This window comes from Neolamprologus brichardi, chromosome 13, assembly GCF_056152115.1.
Source record: "Neolamprologus brichardi isolate AB-2024 chromosome 13, ASM5615211v1, whole genome shotgun sequence".
NCBI classification, from domain to species: Eukaryota; Metazoa; Chordata; class Actinopteri; order Cichliformes; family Cichlidae; genus Neolamprologus; species Neolamprologus brichardi.
Window position 1 is genome coordinate 32,154,100 of NC_142116.1, and position 22,153 is coordinate 32,176,252.

The 22,153-nt window shown below is 43.8% G+C and overlaps 1 protein-coding gene across 18 annotated transcripts in view; it reads right to left on the bottom strand.

Moving 5' to 3' along the window:
* The window catches only part of nfasca (neurofascin homolog (chicken) a), a 130,896-nt gene that overhangs the window by 79,285 nt on the left and 29,458 nt on the right, over positions 1–22,153 (bottom strand). For 17 of the 18 annotated variants that reach the window (XR_437475.3, XR_437473.3, XR_437476.3 and 14 more), the window contains exons 1-2: positions 13,461–13,526; positions 13,274–13,349 (exon numbers count right to left, since the gene is read on the bottom strand). The gene's annotated coding sequence lies outside the window, so the exon portion shown is untranslated. Of the gene's footprint in view, positions 1–13,273; positions 13,350–13,460; positions 13,527–22,153 lie in introns of those variants that run through there. The other variant, XM_006805336.2, reaches the window with a different exon arrangement.

The window sequence follows — 22,153 nt, forward strand, 5'->3', positions numbered from 1 at the left end:
TGCATGAATAATAAATTCATTATTTTGTATTAAATAAACTGAGACGTGGAACAGGAAGCTACATCAGTGTGTTGCCTGAGGACGCCAACATGTGGGCAGAAGACGGCGCCCCAGGGTGAATGTGACACTGGTGAATCAGCCACTGCATGCAGCCCAAATCCCCTGCTTCCTTGTGCATTTGGAGCCTATCGAGCCGTCAATGGGACGACTGGGATGAACCCAGTCTGCCTCTGTGAATGAGCCGTCTGCAGCGATTAACATGTTTCTACAATACTCATCACTCAGCCTCCATCTGAACCACTGCAGCCTGCAGCTGACGGCCACGTCACACTAAAGTCACTTTGGTTTATGCCATCATAGAAATGATGTGTATAACATATATGTGTGATATAAACCTGGGGTAAAACAGCTGTTTGAGAGCCAGTCCTTAAACGACACCACAGATGAACCAGCAGCCGTTATTCTGATGACCCTGCTCAGATATGTGTTTGTACGCTGCAGACACAACAACTTATTTGTGATTACTTTTATTTGAAACCATAAAATCCTTCATGCAACAAAGCAGTCACATGTAGCTGGTTCCAGTAGAGACTTCCTCACTGGTGCTTTGTTCTACACCCGTGCAATGCCCAGTTCTCCACAGTGCTTCATGTATTATATGTGGACCATAAGAACCTCTTCATGTGATCTACATGTAAGAAATGATCTTCAGCTCAGCGACAAACAGGCTCAGAGCTTTAAACGACCTCTCGGAGGTGAACACGGGGCTCCTGCTGCGCCTGTCTGACACAAATGCTTTGAACAAGTGTCTGTGAGACTCCTTTAAAGCACGAGTCCTATTTTAAGAACAGGAAGTGAGCCGTCGACAGTGCTTCACACATGCAGCCACAGAAACATCTGTGTGTGTCCAGACATAATGTTTCTTTGTGCCAGAAGAAATGAAAGTGTGCTCTCTGTCTCACTCTTATATCACTGCACATCAACAGTCACCATCGTGTTGTCAGTTAACTCTCCCTGTCTTCCTTTGTGCGGTCGTACTTTTGTTCTGCAGACGATCTCTGCATCTTTCTGACTCTTGCAGTCGTTCCCATCCTTCTCCTATTGTTCCCTCTATCATTAATCCATCTTTTCCTCCACGTCTCCATGAAACAGGTCAGTTTGTCACCTCATTACCACATCTGGATCTCACTTTGCACTCGCACACACACACTCACACACACACACACACACACACACACACACACACACACACACACACACACACACACACACACACACACACACCACCTATACAAAGAAGACACCACCCCCTTTCCCCCTCTCATCTGCCTTTTGAACTTCCTTTTTTTTCTCTCTTGTTTTTGTCCAATGAGAAAGCTGTCTGGTCACCAGGGCTCCTTAGCAACAGTCCCACTAGAGGAAGGAGGAAGGAAGGAGGTAGGGAGTAGGAACAAAGGATGAGAGTGGTGGGGTGATGAGGGTAAGAAGGGATGACGATGAGGAGGAGGTGAACAGGAAAATCAGGCCCTGCGGGAGTGTGAAGCTGGAGATGTGTGTGCTGTTATCTGTGTGTGTGGGGTGGGGGGCAGAACTGCATGAATAAAGTGTGAGAGTGGGGGCATGGGGCATGTGTGGCTTCTGCTTCCATGCTTGTGTCTCAGAGTACATGAAGAAGAAGGCGAAGCCACGGTTGGACTGAATCAAAGATAACAGAATAAATCCAAAATGTAAATCTCACCATGTTCTACATCAGAGGACTTCCTGTGGTGTGACATCAGCCAATGAGCATCTCAACACTGGACTGTCCATGTTTTACATTATGTTTGCAGTGTTGGGGAGTAACGGAATACATGTACCGCCGTTACGTATTTAAAATACAAAATATGAGTAACTGTATTCCGTTACAGTTACCGTTTAAAAAGGTGGTATTTAGAATACAGTTACTTTACTGAAATAAATGGATTACACGGCGGTACTTCCCTGTTTCATATGTTCGGCTGTCCCCTCTCTGTTTTTGGTGATTCCACGCTGGTGGAAACCCAAACAAAACACGCATTAAGAGGCTCTAATGTCTGTGTCTCAGTCTCACGTCTCATAATGATGTGAAGAAATATTTATAAAAATGATTTAATATGAAGGCAATAGCAGAGTGTTACAGACATCGCCCTAAAGCATGTAGCCTGATGGGCAGTGTAGTCCGTGCTGCAGGGAGAATGGACTGCCATACACGTTACGTGTCTGTGAGCGAGGGAGGGAGAAAAAGGAAAAGTACGAGCTGTCATCGAGCAGAAACGGGAGCTGGAAGCATGTAAATATAATAATAACCACTGCAGCCAAGAAGAGAGCCTGACGAGCCCAGCTGTAAGTAAGCTATTAAGACTCGACTGTACACCGTGTTCGTGTTTTCCTCTGAAACAATAAGTTCTGTTGGAGCAGCCTTTCAACGCCTCTCTCTCGCAAGCAAAGTTGACCCAGACAACAAAGTAAAGCTAGTTTTCAGCTACGAGCTGACACAGAACCCACCGTATTAGTCAGAGGTCCCTTTACTACGGTTTGGAGCCACAGACCTGTTTTATATACGCGTGGAATAGTTTTCTATACGAGATCGCTGCAAAAAGTGCAGCCTTACCTAATGTCCACCTACTGTTACTCATTTATATTAAGATTTAAACATCTAGCTGGTGTTGGTGTGGAGAGTAACCTTCAGTAATAGTAATAAATCACACAGCAATAGTACATTCATGTAGTTGTAAACAGCATGATAATATATTAAGTAATCCAAAGTATTCAGAATATATTACTGTCATTGAGTAACTTAATGGAAGGTTACAAAATACATTTGGGGCATGTAATCTGTAATCTGTAGTAGGGCTGGGCGATATGGCCTAAAATCCATATCGCGATATAATTTGTAATGATATATGATAGTAACGATATATATCACGATATATTCTTTTCTTCTGTATAACGTATTTTCCACCCTATAAGGACTTAAAATCCTTTAATTTTCTCAAAAATCGAGAGTGTGCCTTATGAATTCTGGTTGTGCTTACTGACCTCAAACCGATTTGGGCAGAAATCTGTTTTAAAAATGTTTTAGTACAACTTTGGTAAGCTGCACTGCTTGATGGATTGTCAGAGCATTACGGCTGCCGTAGTGAGGAGCTTCACGGAGTAATCTGGGTCCTAAACTCCGTCAGCTTCAGGTCCCAAAGTCAAACGAACACTGAGAGTTAAAAACGGTCTAAATTCTTTCATCTTTAATAAAATCATCAGCGTTGCTGCTTTACCAGGTGTAACAATTAAGTTTAACATCCATGAAAACAGAATTTATTAAATTTAACGGAGTTAGAAGTTAACAGGAAGTTAGCTTGCTAGCTTCCACCTAAACATTTCATACCATGTTCTGACTGAGATTTTTGAAACTAATTCAAACGTACAGCTCTGCTACCACTTCCAACATAAATGAAGACAGAAAACTAAACAGCAGTGGCGTTTGTAGGGTTACTGAAGTTGGACTACCTGGTATATAATGATGTGCTACGTGATTGCTAGCGACACAGCTATGTTAGCATAACATTAGCACAGTGAAGCTGGAGGATGAACGCCAACTTTTCTTCCACTCGATAAAAGTTAACGTGAGGGATTCTGGTGGTCAGGGACAAATGTAATCGCATAGCAGGATGCTATACACGGGCCAAACTTCAGTCAGGAGAACAACTGAGATCATTCATCCACAATACGAGGTTAGTGATTAATATACTGCAACAACATGGGAACAGAGCAGCTGCGAGAGAATTCAACATTAATGAATCAATGTTACGGAAGTGGAGGAAGCGCAGTTTTTAGCTTTCCCCATATTTCAAAAGTGCTTCATCTCTTTGCTGTGACTGTCGCCATAATTTGCAGATGATAATGGTGGTAGCCGCTGCGATGCTTTCGACCAAAACAGGCGCAGCTTGATGACATCATCAACATGCACTATCGCGATAGAGCAATTGACTATGTGCACGTTAGCATATGCTACTTCCGGTGCGGAAACTCCTGTGGGGAGCTTTGTTTCCGGTGTCCTATTCGCGCCCTGTTTAAGGTCCAAAACAAGTTGCGCAAATAAATAAATAAAGCAGCGATTTACATTTCTATAGATGTCTCGGGCATTTACCCAATATATCTGTAAATGATGTTCATCGACTTGTCGATATTTTTCCCCTGCGCCTCAGAGCAAAAGAGAAAATGGATTCAAATGTTATATTTCTCAGCTGTCCCTCGTTTATCGCGGGTGTTATGTTCTAAAAATAACCAGCGATAGGTGAAATCAAGTAGCCAATTTTATTTTTTGACGGTGCAAAACATTTTGTCGACATACAGTACTGCACTTCAGAGTCACACTGCTAGCGATCAATGCAGCGATTCTGTACTGTACAGGAGAGACATCACGGAGGAGATCGTCTGCAGCGATCAGGACAGGACGTAAAAAAAAAGCATGCAAACTTGCACTAAAAAATCTGTGAAACAGCGAGGTGAAAGGTGAACCGCGCTATAGCGAGGGACCGCTGTAATTTTGAAGGTAAGTCACAACATACCCTTCATAAATACTAATGTATAGAAACCCTTACCAGCAATCGTTCATTTTTTGTGTGGCTTTTTTCACGGTTTGTTAACATGCTGTGTAGGTGTGTACTTGACTAGCTGATATCAACATAACGGGAAACATCTGGTTTGACTATTCTTCACCTGTAGTTTGAATGCTGAACATTTGCCTGTTTAAATCATAAGACCAGTCACTATACAGAGATGTGCTTCTGAATGTGGACGATGTGTCTTCTGCATGCAGTGATGCAGTTCTGCTTGTGTTGAGTGATGTAAACTACTGATCGATTTAAACTCTTTAAACGTCAAAATTGATCATTAGATTTTTATGACACAACAGTGGTGAGTGTTCCCACCTTCTCCTCTTTGTAACTTAACGCGATCTTTCCGTTTTTGAGTTTTGGACATGATTTTGGAGTATATCTTCGCACTAGCGATTGACCGCAAAGTAAAGCTACCGGAAATGTACAACCCCACATCCGGTCTCAAACCAGGAAGTTAGCATTTTCTCGTGCACAGGGTCCATTTAGTCAAAATCTCTATTGTTGGCCAAATTTATATCGTTTCTATCGCTCCCCTACTCTGTAGTGGAATACGTTTTAAAAGTAACCTTCCCAACACTGTGTGGTGATTGCATGTGTTAGAGCATTCAGTGAGATAAAACTGGACAATAACAAATAAAGAGAAGCAGTAAAAAGAGCCAGTATCTGAAGGTCAGAGTAAACACAGAGCGGTGTGTGTGCTGTGAACATGTCCACCAGGCCTAATTTGCCAGCACGGCCCCATCTGCCTTGAGGTCACTGTGGCTAATGAAGCCATTCTGCTACGTCTGATCTGCTCTGCAGCCTCACACAGACACATGGACATGCACACAGTTGTCATTTCTCTGGCATAATTACACCATTACCAAATTTAATTTCCGCAGGTCCCCCTCCCTCCATTTGTGTTTTTTTCCTCCAGCAAAATGGGGTTAAATGTGTGTGTGAGCTGGCCTCTAACAGCCAGTCCTCCTCTGGCACTGTGGTGACCATGGTGAGTTAGTAAGATGTGTGTGTATGTGATTATACAATACTGTGGGGTTGTTGGAGCTGCAGACCCAGCACACACACTCAAAATAACACGATATAAAAGTAATCAGTAAAACCAACAGCATCGTTCTATGAAGCATCTATGAAGCTACAAGCCCAGGACTGAGTCAGCCTCACTAAAGTCTATAAACCTGCGACATACAAAGGAAGCCACAGGTCCTCACACAGCATCATGTACATATATCACAACCACACTACACTGGACTGCAAATTTTCAACATATAAGTGGTAATAATATTTCATTACAGAAATATGACTCACCCATCACATCTTTGTCTTACTCAGTAGTTAAAGAACATGTGTACTGCATCAATAAGGTTAGCAACTTGAACCTAACGCACTGAATATGTAAGCATGCTGATTAACGTGGAGGCAGGGTCAGTCTGGGCCCTGGGGCACTGCCCCAGCTGCTGCATCACAACCTACCCCTTTGCTATGCCTGACCTGTTTTCTAGTAGTTTTCTGCATTCAAGTATATATGCAAATATGTGCAAGTATATATCAAGCAGTTTGTCACATTTCAGCCTCCAAACACGCTCTGATAAACTCCCCTTATTAGGCTTCCTAGTTTTTATTTGCAAGGTTAGATTTGTGTGCAAGCGAACAGTTAGCTAGCTCTGATGCCAGCTCACGCTAAACCAAAGACTGATGCACGTAATTAAACTACGAGCAACAGGAGTTCTACGTTTTTGGATGATTTCTGCAGATTAAATAAGGATTTTACGATACTTACTTTATCTTTTCATTGTCTAAGTATGACATCTACTCTTACCAGTAGCAATGTAGAAACAGATGATACTGAGCAGAAATGAGTTAATGCTATTGGTGCAGCCCCAGGCCCCCCTGGGTCACCTTTGCATTAATATGGCGTTATTTTTGTGTCGCTATTCTGAGCGCACGTAAAAAACGTTTGCAGGTGCAAGTGTTGCATTTTGAGGAGAAATTTATTTTGAGCGAAGAAAAGCTGAATTTGAGTGAACAAAATTCATTGCTGCGTGCAAAAACTGTATTTCAGTGTTTGCTGTTATCCACACACACACACACACACAACAGCAGCCCCTCTCGCTCAGTTTTTGCATTTGCGCTCTAAACATTTCTGCCCGTGCACACTCAACTCTTTCTCTACACCGTTATATTTGTGCCACAAAACCAGCCAATCACAGACTTGGATGCAAGAAAATCTGATTGGCTGTTTTGGTCTCCAATAAGCTCGAAATGACCAAATGCAATATCCCAGAATGCATTTCATCCAAAACTCACACGAGGAAGCGGCGGAGGAGCACAGAGGGGCGGAGTTTGAAATATTACTCTGTCTGGGTCACAAAATAAACTTTTAAGATATTTTCATGTGAGAATGTTTCTGTGTAAACTTCAAATATCTGCTCGACTCATCAAGACGTCACATATTTGCATAAATGCTCTAAGATGTCTGTTACCCACTGTGGGATTATGATATTATTTTATGCCATGTTAGACCCCTAATTAAAGATTGTGAATTATTATGTAGTTTCAGTTTGCATTATGCTCCTGAACTAGAAGAAGGTGATAATTATTACATTTGGTAAACTGATTTGCAATACATTAGACTGTTGATTTATTGTGAATGAATGATATTGTTTTATGATGCATTATACTGCTGAGTTATAAGAAATACTGTTCACAGAAAGTCATCGTCTCATTTGTCTGATTAGAAGAGAACAGAGCATACTGCCCCATTTCATCAGGAGCAGATAAACAGGGAGCCAAGGTCGTAGCTTAGGCGCTGTGTGAGAAAGAATGTTTAGGCTCTGATGATTAGGAGGGGGCCACTAGAGGCTATAAGAGTTTGATCAAGGCTCCACCATTTTGAGATCTGATGCTGTCTGCTGTATGGTGTCCATCTCCCACGCGTGTGTTCATTAAATCATCGTTTGACTTGACCCGGCCGGACCAGTGTGGTTATTTTGGGTTTTCCTCCTGTATCCATCCTCAATATTTGAATCCGTAACACCACCAGCTGACCGGGTCACTCGAGTTAAACATAATATAAAAGGCTGAACTGACAAAAAATCACCGACTACACCACCAGGTGTTACAGGAAAAACCATAAAGCCTTTGAACTAAAACAAACGCTGTTGTCACAGTGATGTACACTGTTGTTGGTATATGTGTATGATTTGTATCACCTTCATGTTTCCAAACCGACATCATGACCAGCAGCTTTACAGCTGTGGGTCCGTCCCGGACTGTAGCTGAAGTCCGGGACGAATCGCGTTCCTTTTCCTCTCAATACGGATTTGTTGTAATTGGTCCAGCCCAGAGTTGATCATGACCAACTGGCTAATCCACCACCTTTCATTGTTTATACCGTTACAAAAACAAACAAACATAAAAATGAAAAATCATCATCAGCCCACCGGGCAAATGTCCGGGATGCCCAACGGCCAGTCCAGCTGTGTGGTCAGCTGGTGGGTAACAGGCATCTCCGAGAACGTTAGAGCACTTATGCAAATATGAGACACCAGACCAGCCAATCAGATTTTTTTGCATCCAAGTCTGTGATTGGCTGGTTTTGTGGCACAAATATAACGGTGTAGAGAAAGAGTTGAGTGTGCACGGGCAGAAATGTTTAGAGCGCGAGCAACACATTGCGAGCGAGCGCAAATGCAAAAACTGAGCGAGAGGGGCTGCTGTTGTGTGTGTGTGTGTGTGTGTGTGTGTCTGTGTGTGTGTGTGTGTGTGTGTGTGTGTGGATAACAGCAAACACTGAAATACAGTTTTTGCACGCAGCAATGAAGTTTGTTCACTCAAATTCAGCTTTTCTTCGCTCAAAATAAATTTCTCCTCAAAATGCAACACTTGCACCTGCAACGTTTTTCACGTGCGCTCAGAATAGCAGCACAAAAATAACGGCATACATTAAACCCTCACTGAAGAGGTTTTCTAGCACATCATCACCTGTCCTAACTAACAGCAGGGCAGGATGTGGAGAGTGCAGATGACGACGTGCCCTTCATGTCGTCATGTTGTCAGGTGACCCACAAAAACAGGTCGTTGTGTTGTTACGGTGCTAATAGATGAAGGGGGGGGATGATACTGACTTCACTTTTATCTGATAAACACATAGATCACTATACAATACAGTGCATTATGTACTGTACCCTCTGCTAACAGAATGCTGGGACATTGTGAAGCTTCACTAAGATGAGGCACACACTCACAATGTCTGATAGGAAGTTTTGGTTTTGTTATGCTTTTATTTTGAAGTCCACTAACCACTGTCTCTTTTTAAGGTCAACTTCCTGAAGGCCAGATGGAGTGCACACATGATTACGGACTAATGATGTTCACCTGATGGGAATTCCCTGATTACCCACTGTCAGTGGGGCGAACCATGACAGCTGGAGGGAGGGGTTGACATGGTGTCAACATGAGTGCAGTGTGTAGCCCCCAGCTCCTCTTCCAGATACACTGCAAGTACACAGCATGCAGTGTTTTAGTGAACGAGTGAGTATACCAGCTGTACTATGGAGGAACAGCTAGCTGTGCTAATGCTAATGCTAACGACAAACCTCGTGTGTGTTGTTTTTCATAGACATAAAACTGGTGTATGACTCGTACCATTACGTTCAGATGAGCTACACCAGTACAAAGACATATAGTTTTTTTTATTCAAAGCATATTTTGCTGATGAGTACTTATCCAGCCCCACTGTCTACACACACCTGTACATGTAACCAGCAGATTTAGCTGGTTGCCAGGACTAAACTGATCCAGCACGGAGAAGCACAGCCAGAGAGTATGAATATGTTAATATGGTTCCAGTTCTGACTGATACTGTTAGTGACGATTAGTAAAGACACACACAGCCCTCTGGATTTAATCACAGCTTGTGTAATCTTGTAGTTGTATTAAGTAACAAGGGAACATGTGGCTCCATAGTTGAGTGGTTTCAGCTGGAGATACAAATCCACTTTTGGAGTGCGTCAGAGCACGTGGTGTAAAATCTGCCCAATGAAAACACGTGGAGCTACCTGTTGTGACAGGACGAGGTCAAAGGCAGGTCACACAGGCCCTCTGGGCCCCTGAGAAGCCTGTAACTTGTGATGTACACACAACAAGAACCTACAGCAGTAAACTGAAAGCAGACACGTTTCCCTGCAGTTGAGAGCACGGTTTGTGTGTGACGCATGTCTTTGAGCATTGTTCTTGTCCTGATCACACAGTGACAATTTGTTCTGATCTGGTCCCTTTGGCCATGAAAGGAGGGGGTGGAGAGAGAGCGAGGGGGGATGGGCGGCGGTTAGCATGAGACCAAATATTTGCAGTGAAAGGCCCGTCATTGTCCATTAGACTTTCTCTCCTTTCTCCTCTCTGGCTGCATTAACCTCTTCTTCAACAATGCTCCCGAACAAAGGAAGGACTGTATGTGTTTATGTGTGAGTTTGTGTGTGTGCGTTTGCTTTTCTGCCACGCCCACACACTGTCCATCCGCTGCATCCCACAGCACGCACGCACACACATACACTAGTCTGTCTGCCACAGATGATCAGAAAAATATTGACTGTTGTTGTTGTGTGCACATCAGTCATCGTCCAGCATGTGTGTGTTTGTTGGCTTGTACTTATATTTACTAAGATGAGCTTCATTCACAGCAGTTATGGTCTGATCTCTGTAAACCAGCGTCCGCAGCCTGTTTGTCTCCACGGACGGTTTGATGTCAGTATTGTCACGGAGCCTTTAAGGTGTGGCGGATAAACGCAACAACATCAATGACACGACCGAGAGAACCACGGTGGTAAATATGATAGTAAAGGTGAGTTCATCTTTATTAGCAGCGTGCTCCAACAACACTGACAGTAACTTCCTCCTCTCTGCCCCTTAATGCTCTCTGGTCGCTATGGTAACGGGTACATGTTTCTTTCAAAATAAGACGCAACTACAAAACAAATATAAAGTACATGAAAATATATACCTCACCATAATGCTAAATCGATGAGAGCCCTGTGCTTGTTTCTCTGCAACGAGATGGTCACGCCTGGGTGTAGTCGGGCACGATGACTTGATTTAGTTTTTCTTTGCCACCAAAGAACAAAAACAGAACGTTATTCATAACGCAGGGGGAAAGACCCGGGAAACGAGCTAACGATAGACCCCCTGAAAACCACACATTTCACACCCGAGCTTCAGCTCTCGCGGCCCGGTACCGGTCCGTGGCCCGGGGGTGGGGACAGCTGTAGACTGTGTAATGTGGTCGATGCTCTCATCAACAGTGTGTGACGTTGCTTTATGAACATCTGCTTTGTTTTGCTTGAAATGACAAACTACCTGATTGTAATAAGACAAACAGCAGACGATGTCTCTCGTGGCCCTAGCCTGTATTTAATGCTGTTTAGTTCATTAAGAACTGTGACCTTCAGACACGGTTGGTTAGCCGACTCTTACCTGATGGTTTGAAGACCATTCCTGACAGGATCATTATATGACATATTTTTGTAGTGCCACAATAGCATTACGTTAGCATCATCATATAAATGTTCTCATGTGATTTATTTATACCAAATGTGTTGATGAGTTGTTCCTGCTGACATTAGTGGATCGAGCAGAGACCATGTGAAATAACTGTTTACCATAGTAAACTGCAAGAACATTATTATTCAACCTTCAGTTCAACTGAATTCCCTTTTGTTTATACAATAAAATCACTACAAGAGCTCCCTCAAAGTGCTTTGTTCTGTAAGGTCAAGACTCAACATAATACAAAGAAGAAAAGAAAACCCCAACAATCACAGCAAGCGCCAGTGGGAACGAGAAACTCCCTTTTAACAGGAAGAAACCTCCAGCACAACCAGGCTCAGGGAGGGGCGGGGCCATCTGCTGTGATTGGTCAGGGTGAAGGGAGAGAGCCAGAGATGAATAATTACTATTAACTGAATGCAGAAATGTGTATTAACACCTAATGAGTGAAAAAAAGGTGAGTGAAGAAGAAACACCCAATGCATCATGGGAATCCCCCGGCAGTCTACATCTATTGCAGCATAACTAAGGGAGGATTCAGGGTCACCTGGTCCAGCCCTAACTATATGCTTTAGCAAAAAGGAAAGTTTGAAGCCTAATCTTGAAAGTAGAGATAGTGTCTGTCTCCTGAATCCAAACTGGAAGCTGGTTCCACAGAAGAGGGGCCTGAAAACTGAAGGCTCTCCCTCCCATTCTACTTTTAAATACTCTAGGAACAGCAAGTAGGCCTGCAGAGTGGGAGCGAAGTGCTCTAATAGGGTGATATGGTACTACAAGGTCATTAAGATAAGATGGGGCCTGATTATTTAAGACCTTGTATGTGAGGAGCAGGATTTTCAATTCTGGATTTAACAGGAAGCCAAAACAGGAGAAATATGCTCTCTCTTTCTAGTCCCTGTCAGGACTCTTGCTGCAGCATTTTGGATTAACTGAAGGCTTTTCAGGGAGTTTTTAGGACTTCCTGATAATAATGAATTGCAGTCGTCCAGCCTGGAAGTAATAAATGCATGAACTAGTTTTTCAGCATCAGAGGGATTTCTCTGAATTATTGTAGAGTCCAAACCTTAAAGCACCACGCAGCACCTGCTGTTGTGATTTGGTGATATATACATAAAGCTGAATAGAACTGAGTGAACCAGAACAATGGTTTCCTTTACTGTTGGTCAACGATGCTTTACTGAGCACACACACTCTATAACACACACAATCACACATTCAGTGCTTTACTCTGTTTTGACTGCAGTCACTGCCACTCACTCTGATGGATGGACTGGAGCCAACCTGTGGTTCAGGATCTCAGAGACACTTCAGTAGTGGCCAGGACGATCCACAAGTCCCCCAGTGGGTAGACAATATGCCCTCTCCTGTTTCCTGTATGTTAGTAACACACAGAATATAGCTCTGTGTGTGTGTGTGTGTGTGTGTGTGTGCTACTATACTTGTAGGGACCAACAGTCGTGCTACAGTTAGGTGATGGTCAGGTTCAGGCTCTGGGGACAGTATCATCAATTCAATGTTGTAACTAATTAGTAAACACAAAGGTGTGTGACTGTGTCCTCATTTCACCGTCAGCAGTCTGAATCATCATTGAAACAAATATAAAGGCTTTTAACTACAAAAGCAAAAGGCAGATAACACTTCTGTGGACAAACATTATCAGACACAACTGTATGAAATGATCTACAGCTCAGCAGCGTTCACACTGATATTGAGCAGCAGGCTCACCCGAGCCTCTTCCCATGGAGCAAGAAAGAAACAGCATTCATTGACACAGGGGGCAAGCTTCACATCGCACACAGGTTTCTGTTTTAAGGCTGATTAATGTGAGGCGAGAGCAGACAAAGACTGTAACCTTTGAAGCATTCAGAATAACAGTTCAGCCACTCGTGTCTTACACACAGTTTCTTTTGAAATAGTCGTGTTGCAGTACAGACGTGTCTTTGTGGAAAGTTGGTGTTTAAATATCTGCCATTTATCCACAGGATGTGACAGAGTGTCTGCTGTGGTTCTTATCACTGTGATATCTGACCTTTGAGTAAAAAGATCAGGCTGTCTAACTGGTTCATCTCTGCACAAACACACAGAAACAGTACGAGTACCTCTGTCAGTGCAGCTCTTTTGTCCAGGTGTACAGCAGTGCTGGGCGACTACGCTGTCTCTCCATCTCCATCAATCCTTCAGCATCCAAAGGGAAAAAGAGAGAAAACAAAGACTCAGCAACTGTCAGGCAAACACAGAGCAAGGCCACAAAGATAAAAGATGGCAGTAAAAAATGCTCTACTCTACCTCTACTCTACCCATCTGAATGTATCTGCTGTCTGTCCGCTCTCTGAGGCTCACTGTTCCTCTCTGTGTTACACACTGATTCCCCATCTGTCGCCGCCCCCTTCATTCCCATCCCACCTCATACATTATTAATGAGTTTCACACACACACACACACACGCAAACACGCACACACACACACACACACACACACGCACACACACACACACTTGTCTGTGCATACAGCCGAGGAAGCCCCCTCAGTTAGTTCAGGCTTATCTGAATTTTCCTATAGAGATTGAAAATGTGACGTCATTCAGGGTAAAACCGCAAAGGATTCTGGGAACTCGTGGCAAGAGGTACTTTCAATTGAAATCAGTTACACAGCGATAAAAAGACAGCCACGGGAAGCCGACGGGTAAAGAGATCGGTTGTTATCGGATTACGTCGTTGAAGAGAAATTGTTCAGCCGTGTTTCCGTAGTAACAAAGAGCCGACGGATGGCCTGGATTGCAGCCATTCAAAGAGCAAATATAACGTCCCAGAACATCCAGCTCACAGGTTAGTCTGCTCCAAGCATTCCCACAAAGGTCAGTCTTCTGTTGTCGTTAATACGTCATTTTTCATAACATAATTGTTGATGTAGGTTACAAGCAAGTCTGGCGCTGAACAGAAATGGTCGCGCTCTGCTCCTTTGTTTATTGTGCATAAATAGTGAATTGTCCTGACACAATATTGCGTTTCTGTTATTACCATGGTACATCGACAAAAACATATACTTTTATTCACAGGATAAAACAGTTGTTTTGTATCACTAATTGCCCAGTACGATTACAGCATACAATATTATTGTCACTGCTACATTTCTGTAACGAACCAGAAATTATTTCCACTACTAATTAATTACCGTTGAGCTCAAAGGTCGTATTAATAAACGGTTAACGAATGTGTATTATGAAGACGATTTGTGAGACTGGTGAACTTATGATGCGTACGATGGTCTTTCGTTCTACACGGTGCATTTCATGGTCCTGTACCCATCCGTCGGTAAACTGTACCTGGGCTTGTTGCAGTGACCTGAAGTTACTGAACTTCATGAGTGTATGCACTCACTCCAAGAACCGTATGATTATAAATATGTGGTGGTGAAAGTTGGGCAGCACGCTAACCCTGTGTGCTCGTAAGGGTCTGACCCTTTCACTCCTGATTTTTTCCTTGTATCTTTGACTTTTCATCAAGTCTGTCTTTGTACGGACCGGCATTGTTCTCCTTCGTTTTGTACAGAACTTTTTTGGGGGGCAAAGAAAAAGCAAGAAGGTGTTGTAACTGGAGAATGAACGTTTTGCGTTTGATGCAGTACTTGGATTGTTGTGCCACGAGTTCCCGGCATGCAATGCACGAAAGTCACGTGGTCTGTCAATCTGTATTGACAGCTGGAAGCGGGGCCGCTCTACACTGGGGCCCCGTAAATCAAACTTTTAGCAGTTGAGAAAGAAAATAACCCACAAACTGAATATGGACAGGATTTACTGCAGTGGCTGAAAGATCCACTGGAAAAGGCACAAATGATGGTTTCACCTCTCGCTCACTCTGTGCGCAGGCTCACACAGCACTCGGCAGAGAGCCCGCCCCCCAGCTCAACATCCAATCACTGTTGGTATGCAAATGAGCCGGTGTCAGGTTTCTCAGTAGGCGGGGCAGAGCAAACTGAAGCAGCAGCTCTCTGTGGTCCAAACCACAGCGACTCGTGAGATCATTAACAAGTGAGAATCATGTACAGCAGTGTGAGAGCAGCCCACTGTTGTTCCTCTGTAGCCTGCAGACACAAAGCCCCGCCCAGCTTTCAGCTGTGCACTCAACACTTTCCTCTTTCATATTCTGATCACAGCGAGTTCACCACAGCGAGGTCACTTTACCCCCAGCAGCTCACAAAGGTCCTAGCCCCCCGTCGTCGCACCGTGTTACATCATTTGGTGATCGCAGCCAATCAGATCTTTATTGTCTCTGTTAGCAGTTTGGCATCTCTCCATCAGCAGGATGTTTGTACATTCAGATTCTTTTACGACCAGAGAAGAAGATAAACTTAAGAGGTACCTACACAGGGAATGTGTGACACACCATTACACAATTAAAGTTACATCCATTGTAAACAGACGAGCTTAAAATAAGACGACTTACGGGAAAGTAACAGTAATCTAATTATTTTTTTGCAATTGTAATCCCTTACTTGTTACATGAAAAAAGTAATCAGGTTACAGAGATGTGTTCCTGCCCCTCTCTGGTTATAATCTGTTGTTTTATTTTACGTTGCAGCCTGAGGGAACCGATTCTAGCTCGGATAACGTGATATCGATTTATAGTCAATGAATATAAATTACTTTTGCCCGAAACGCCAGAATCTCAGGATAAACCTCACAACATTTCAACAACCACCAAACAGCTGAAACAGGAAATGGGGCTGAAAGCGACAGCTCGCTGATGCTGATGTGTCGGCGGGTCGAGCTTTGTGTCTGTTTCTGTGCTGATTCTGAAGCTGCAGGTTTACTGACTGAACCAGCAGCCAAAGAAGATCCAAACTAAGCTTCACATAAACATCGTCATGAATTCACTCTGACTTTTGCTGTTTTGCTTCCACCAGGATAAAATCACACTTCATGCACAGCTCTCTCTCTCTCTCTCTCTCTGTTTCCCAAATCACATTTAAACTTTTTAAAATGATGCAAAATTGCAAAACTCTCAGCTGTGTCTGTAATCAAACCTCTAACTTTGCTCTGCTTCACGTCAGCAGCATCAGGTAACGTTCAGATGTTGATTCATGGTTTTCTTTAGTTTTTGATCTACTGCAGAATATTTTTATAAAATCCAGGCCAGATAAATCTCCTTCATGTTTTTCTGTTTTATCCTCAGCTACTTTGGCACAGAGGCCTCTGCTGTGATGCTCACAGCTTTGATAACGTCTCACAAGTGTCAGTTTTCTTTTTATAGATATGAAAATATGGAAATGTGCTGATACGTGATCGTAATATTTCTGACTCGGGCAAAATTTCCCCGATTCAAATCGAATCGATTCAAGAAATCAGTGACGATACCCTGGCCTAGTCACGAGCTGTGTGCCTCGGGGTGGGACACCCAACATAGCCAGGTCTTTAGGTGTAATCCAATTACATGACAAAAACAGTTATCCAGAGCAGTAGCATTTAGAAAGTCGGCAAGTGTGTGAGTGTTTATTCACTTTAAATATAGTTAACATTATAGTTAGCAAATATCCAGCTAATGTTAAAGCAAAACTAATCTAATGTTAACTAAACTGAGTCTAATATGTGAGCTTGGAACATGAGAAGAACGCTGTGACGGCGGTGCTGTACCTGATGATGAGAGACCACAGAGCTCAGTGCAGAGGAGGAGGAGACCCCAAATCCCCCACCCTCCAACAGAGTTTAAACTGACCTGAGGGCTGTGTGTGTGTGTGTGTGTGTGTGTGTGTGTGTGTGTGTGTGTGTGTGTGTGTGTGTGTGTGTGTGTGTGTTTGGCCTCCTGACCTCAGCCTCTATTTTCAGCCCTCGCCTGTCTGCTGCCACACCCCCAGAAAAATCAATGAGCTCATCCAAACTGCTGCTGGCTGTGACATGACCCTCGCATATCATTAAACAGATGAGAGCAGCAGAGCAGCGTCTCCCCCATCGCTGCTGCTTCAGCAGCCAACAGCCTCGAGCTGTTTGAAGCTTTTAGCAGAAACATCCAATCACAGATTCTCTGCTGAGAAAACCAGACCTGATGGTGACTGAGCAGCTGAACACAAGCAGACTGCTGCCACTCTGCCACGCTGAGGGGGGTGCACACACACCTAACTGTGTCCTGTCAGGACACACACACACACTCTCTGACTCATTACAAACTGCTGGTTGGAGGGTTGCAAATTAAAAAAACACTTAAATGAATCTTATGTTTGCATCTATGCTTGTACTCTCCCTGCATACACCAGGGAAGCTGAAGCTGGGAGCTCCCATCAACACTCTCTCAGCATGTCAGCAGATCCAGTATGTGAGCCTGTATCAGTAAAAATGGGCTGTGACCTGTAACAGGAAGTGTACCTCAGAGAGAGTCAACAGCAAGCAGAAGCATGTTAGATAACCAGCACTCCCCGTCAAGGACTGGGACTCCTAACAGACACTGGAGGACTCCTGGTAATGTGGCCGAGGCTAAATCCAGAACACACAGCAGCGTATGAGAGCAGCCGTCACCTCCAGGACCCAGCTGGGCCCAGCAAACTCAAACATATGAAGTCCAGCACGTTTCTGCTCGTGCGTGTTTGTGGGTCACAATCATAAAAAGCTTCAAGCAGGCCTGTGAGGCTCATTCAGACCCTGAGCCATGGCTGTGCTACGATATTAACTCCCATGATGCACTGGGTGTTTCTTCTTCACTCAATATGTATTAACAGACCTCTCTGCATTGAATCATATCTGTTATTAATCTCTGTCTCTCTTCCACAGCATGTCTTTATCCTGTCTTCCTTCTCTCACCCCAACCAATCACAGCAGATGGCCCCGCCCCTCCCTGAGCCTAGTTCTGCCGGAGGTTTCTTCCTGTTAAAAGGGAGTTTTTCCTTCCCACTGTCACCAAAGTGCTGCTCATAGGGGGTCATATGATTGTTGGGTTTTTCTCTGTATCTATGAAGCGCCTTGAGGCGACTTTTGTTGTGATTTGGCGCTATATAAATAAAACTGAACATGCACACGCCCTCTGGGCACACTCTGTTGTATTGTTTTTTCCTGATTGTGATTGGCCTGTTTCCTGGGCACTCATGAACCTGCAGCCTCGATGCTCTTAGACTGGCTCACCCAGCTTTTGCTCTTTCTCAGTGACTTGAGTTTCTCGTTGTTCCTCGGGGAACCCTCCTGCTCTACACTATGGTCGAGTTAGAACTCAGCCAGGAGTTTTGTTTTGCAGTCACAGTGAGTCTTTGTGGAAACTCAGCTGCCTGCCCACTCTCCATCCGGCCTCTTCTGTCTTCACTGGACCCCCCCTCACCCTCAGCCCTCACTAATAACCTGTCTCTGTCTGAATGTTCATCGTGGAAACGTTTCCTGCACAGATGCTCACTGGTGTGCAGAGATGTTTGTAATTCGTTCCAACACTCAGCACATGGAAGCAGGTTATTACTGTCTGTGAGTCAGGGAGAGCACACGTCCACTGTGAGCTCTGAGCTCTCTTTGACAGTATCGGTAATGTACCTGCCAACGGACTGCAAACGGCACTTATCTGCTGGTTGTATATATAGAATATCTCTACCTGTACTTTATTAAAGAACCTCTCTCTCCTTCATGATGCATACAGAAGCTGCTCTGCATCAGTTTTCATGTGTGTTACTGATATTGGAAACAAAGGTCCTGATTAAACAAAGCTGTATAAATGTTGTAGGTTTATTTTTTATCATAAACAGGTGAAACGAGCCGACAGTGTAGTTTACAACTGCAGGTCAACAACGCTGGCATGATGTGAACGTAACAGCAGAATATCCATCTGTCTTAAAGCAGCAGCGTTTCTACATGTTGTTCATGTTTCCTTTCTTTACCTGTGATTCAGGACCAGATGTTACCGTCCCTGATAAAGCATTGAGTTAGATGGAGAGACTGTTGAGGGACGGCTGGTATGAGGAAAGCCCAGAAACGTTACCAGCAGCGAACATCGTTGTGTGTTGTTCGCTGTGTGTGTGTTTCGTTCTTTTAACCAGGCTAATCTGCCATTTCCCCTTGGTGAGGTTTAGAGATCTGATCTAAATTATTAACATTTGGACACATCTTCAGTAGTGGACCTCGGATTCATCGGGTGTTTCGGCCATTATCACTAGACTGATCCAAGGAGGCCCTGGAGTCACTGGTTTATGTTAAAATGTTCTTTCTCCTGTTTAGTTTTCTACAGTTTATTCCATCTGTTCACTGTAACTGAGGGATGCTCACCTCTCTGTTCCCCTACTTTAATAAAGTATTCTGATTTCAGATTTCAGACTTAAAGGTAAACTAATTCTAAGCTCTGAGTGAGTTATGACACACGACCCATCCATCATACAATATTAACAACAAAATGTTATATTTGTCTGTAGCCAAGTAATAATGTTTGGAGTTTCATTCTGTGTCCTGCATCTGGGTCCATTCTCGACTCCTTCATTGCTTTAACATGTTTAATCTTTTTGTACTCTTGTGTGTTGTCAGCAGTGTTGGGTAAGTTACTTTAAAATAGTAACTTAGTTACATTACTAGTTACTTCTATCAAAAGTAACTCAGTTACTTCAAGTTACTCGTTACTTTCAAAGTAACTAGTTACTAGGGAAAGTAACTTTGGTTTTACTCAGAATTCTCTTGTTAATGTGTTGCTTCCATAACTTTGCCAGTCTTCTAGCTTGCTTACTTGCCACAAGTCCACTGTGCCACCTACCAATAGAAAGGAAAAGATAATGTGCATATTTCCACAAGAGAAATCCCACGCCTGGACCGTCATTGACCGCTGCCATGATTCTAGCCTACGTCACAGCGTCATGTGCGCCTTTTACATCCAACACAAAAACTGCAGTCGTGGTGCTTTGATTGTACTCAGAACTCTGAAATTCTGCCTTCTGAATAGGAAGATGTAGGTAACACCAGACTGCAGATGAGCTGCATACAGGGCTGGACGGGGACAGAAAATTGTCCCGGGCATTTTGACTAGAGACCGGCCATTATAGGAAAAATCATAAAGCCTTTGAATGAAAACAAACACTGTTGTGACAGTGATGTACACTGTTCTGATGGTATATATGCATCAATCTATCAATCGTTTGTTGTAAGAGTCAGATAATTATTTGTTAAAAGCTAGACATTTTAAATGAGAATAAGAAAAAAGTATTTCTTTGTGCCCCCCTCTCCCTGTTAATGCCCTACCTGCCCCCCTGGCAAAACTTTGCTAGATCCGCCCCTGCACAGTTACCAGCTGTCAGCTACTTAGAAAAGGATCCTGGTGTTATTTGTCTCTCAGAAACAGTTCATAACTTCAACTCATCCATGTCACCTAAAAGGTAAACCTGTTTCTCCATCACCTGTTCAGCTCTGATGATTCAGTAAGAACATCTCCTGGTTTCATCTTCATGTTTCCCTCTCACCAGATAACCAAACCGATATCATGACCAGCAGGTTTACAGCTGTGGCTCCAGCAAACATCAGCTGATACTAGAAATTAATATTAAATAAATTCTAACAACAGCTGATCAAGCTTAAACGTGCTGCTGTTGTTTAGCGCGATATCCGCTGATTTCTTTCTGGCGCAAAGTGGGCGATAAACAAACAAGAGAGACGATCAGCTGATCATTGATCAGTTTTCATGATTGAAGTAGAAACAGGAGAGGGAGAGGAATGAAAGAAGAAGAGGCAGCTGTGCAGCAAAGACACAGAATAACTCCAGCTTTGTGCCTTTTTCATTGTAGCTGAATTACGGGACAAACTGTTCCTTTTCACCTCAATAAGAAATGCGTAATATTTTCTCTGAATACCAGACAGGACGATTGGCAACTCTAATAACTTATGAACAAAATAAAGTTCAACATCATTAACTTCATAGCACCCACCCAGCTGTATAGAAACTCCGTCATGCTAGCTAGTACGCAGTACGGAAAAAGTCAGCACAACGAAAATAAACTCCACCTAAACTTGGTTTATATCTGACCCAGATAGACTGCAGGTCATAACTTCTTACCTGAAGTTCAGTTCACACTTGGACCGGCGGCCGCCTCGGGTCTCTTTTCCTTCTGCGTCCACCTGCTGCCTCCACCACTTGCTAATGTTATTGAATCTGTGGAAGCTCCACGATGCCACCACACGAAGTAACGAGTAACGACCCTATCTAAATCCCAGTAACGAGTAACGCGTTCCTGATTTTGGCATAATAACTAGTTACCGTGCTCGTTACCACAATAATAACGTAGTTACTGTAACGCGTTACTTAATAACGCGTTAGTCCCAACACTGGTTGTCAGTAGATCCCAGCAGCAGCAAACAGAAAAGGTGAAAAATGTGAGTGTTGGCAGTTAACAGAAAGTGATGATAGTCCAGAGAAAGGAAAGGTGAGGGGGCGGGGGAGCACGCAGCAGACAAAGTGACAGCAGGCCACGGCATCAGCGCCGTCTTAAACACGTCTTCACTGATTGTCAAGTCAAATAAAGGCAGCAACCCTATTGTTAACACTCCAATGCTCCTCACCACCTCCTTAAGAAAAGAAGAGGCTGCCCCCCCCCTCTTAAACACACACACTTCAGTCCCAAACGTCTTTGTCTGCAGCAACAGGAGGTGCAGTCGTTTGTTTCTTTCAGTTAATGAGTCTGTGGGGCCAGGAGGGCCAAGCAGAGGCATGGATCACTCATTCAGCCCTCAAGCCTTCGCCCCACTTTAAACGCACAGACGTGCACAGACGTGCACTGATTCTGGTGCTGGTCAGCTTCCACTCACGCGTGTGAAAAAGCCACGTTTGTGTACAGTTTGAGTACAACAACGTTTAAAATGTCTTCCTCATGTTCAAACACACACAGCCACACACGGTCGTTTGAGACAATGGTTTCTGGTAGCAGCTGGTCAGCAGTGCCCTCAGGAGCCTCACACACACATGTACGACGTTCCTGCATGTCTAATGACGAGACAACGCAAACACGGGGAAACGACCTGACTGACCATCTGCAGCTCAGAGGCCGTG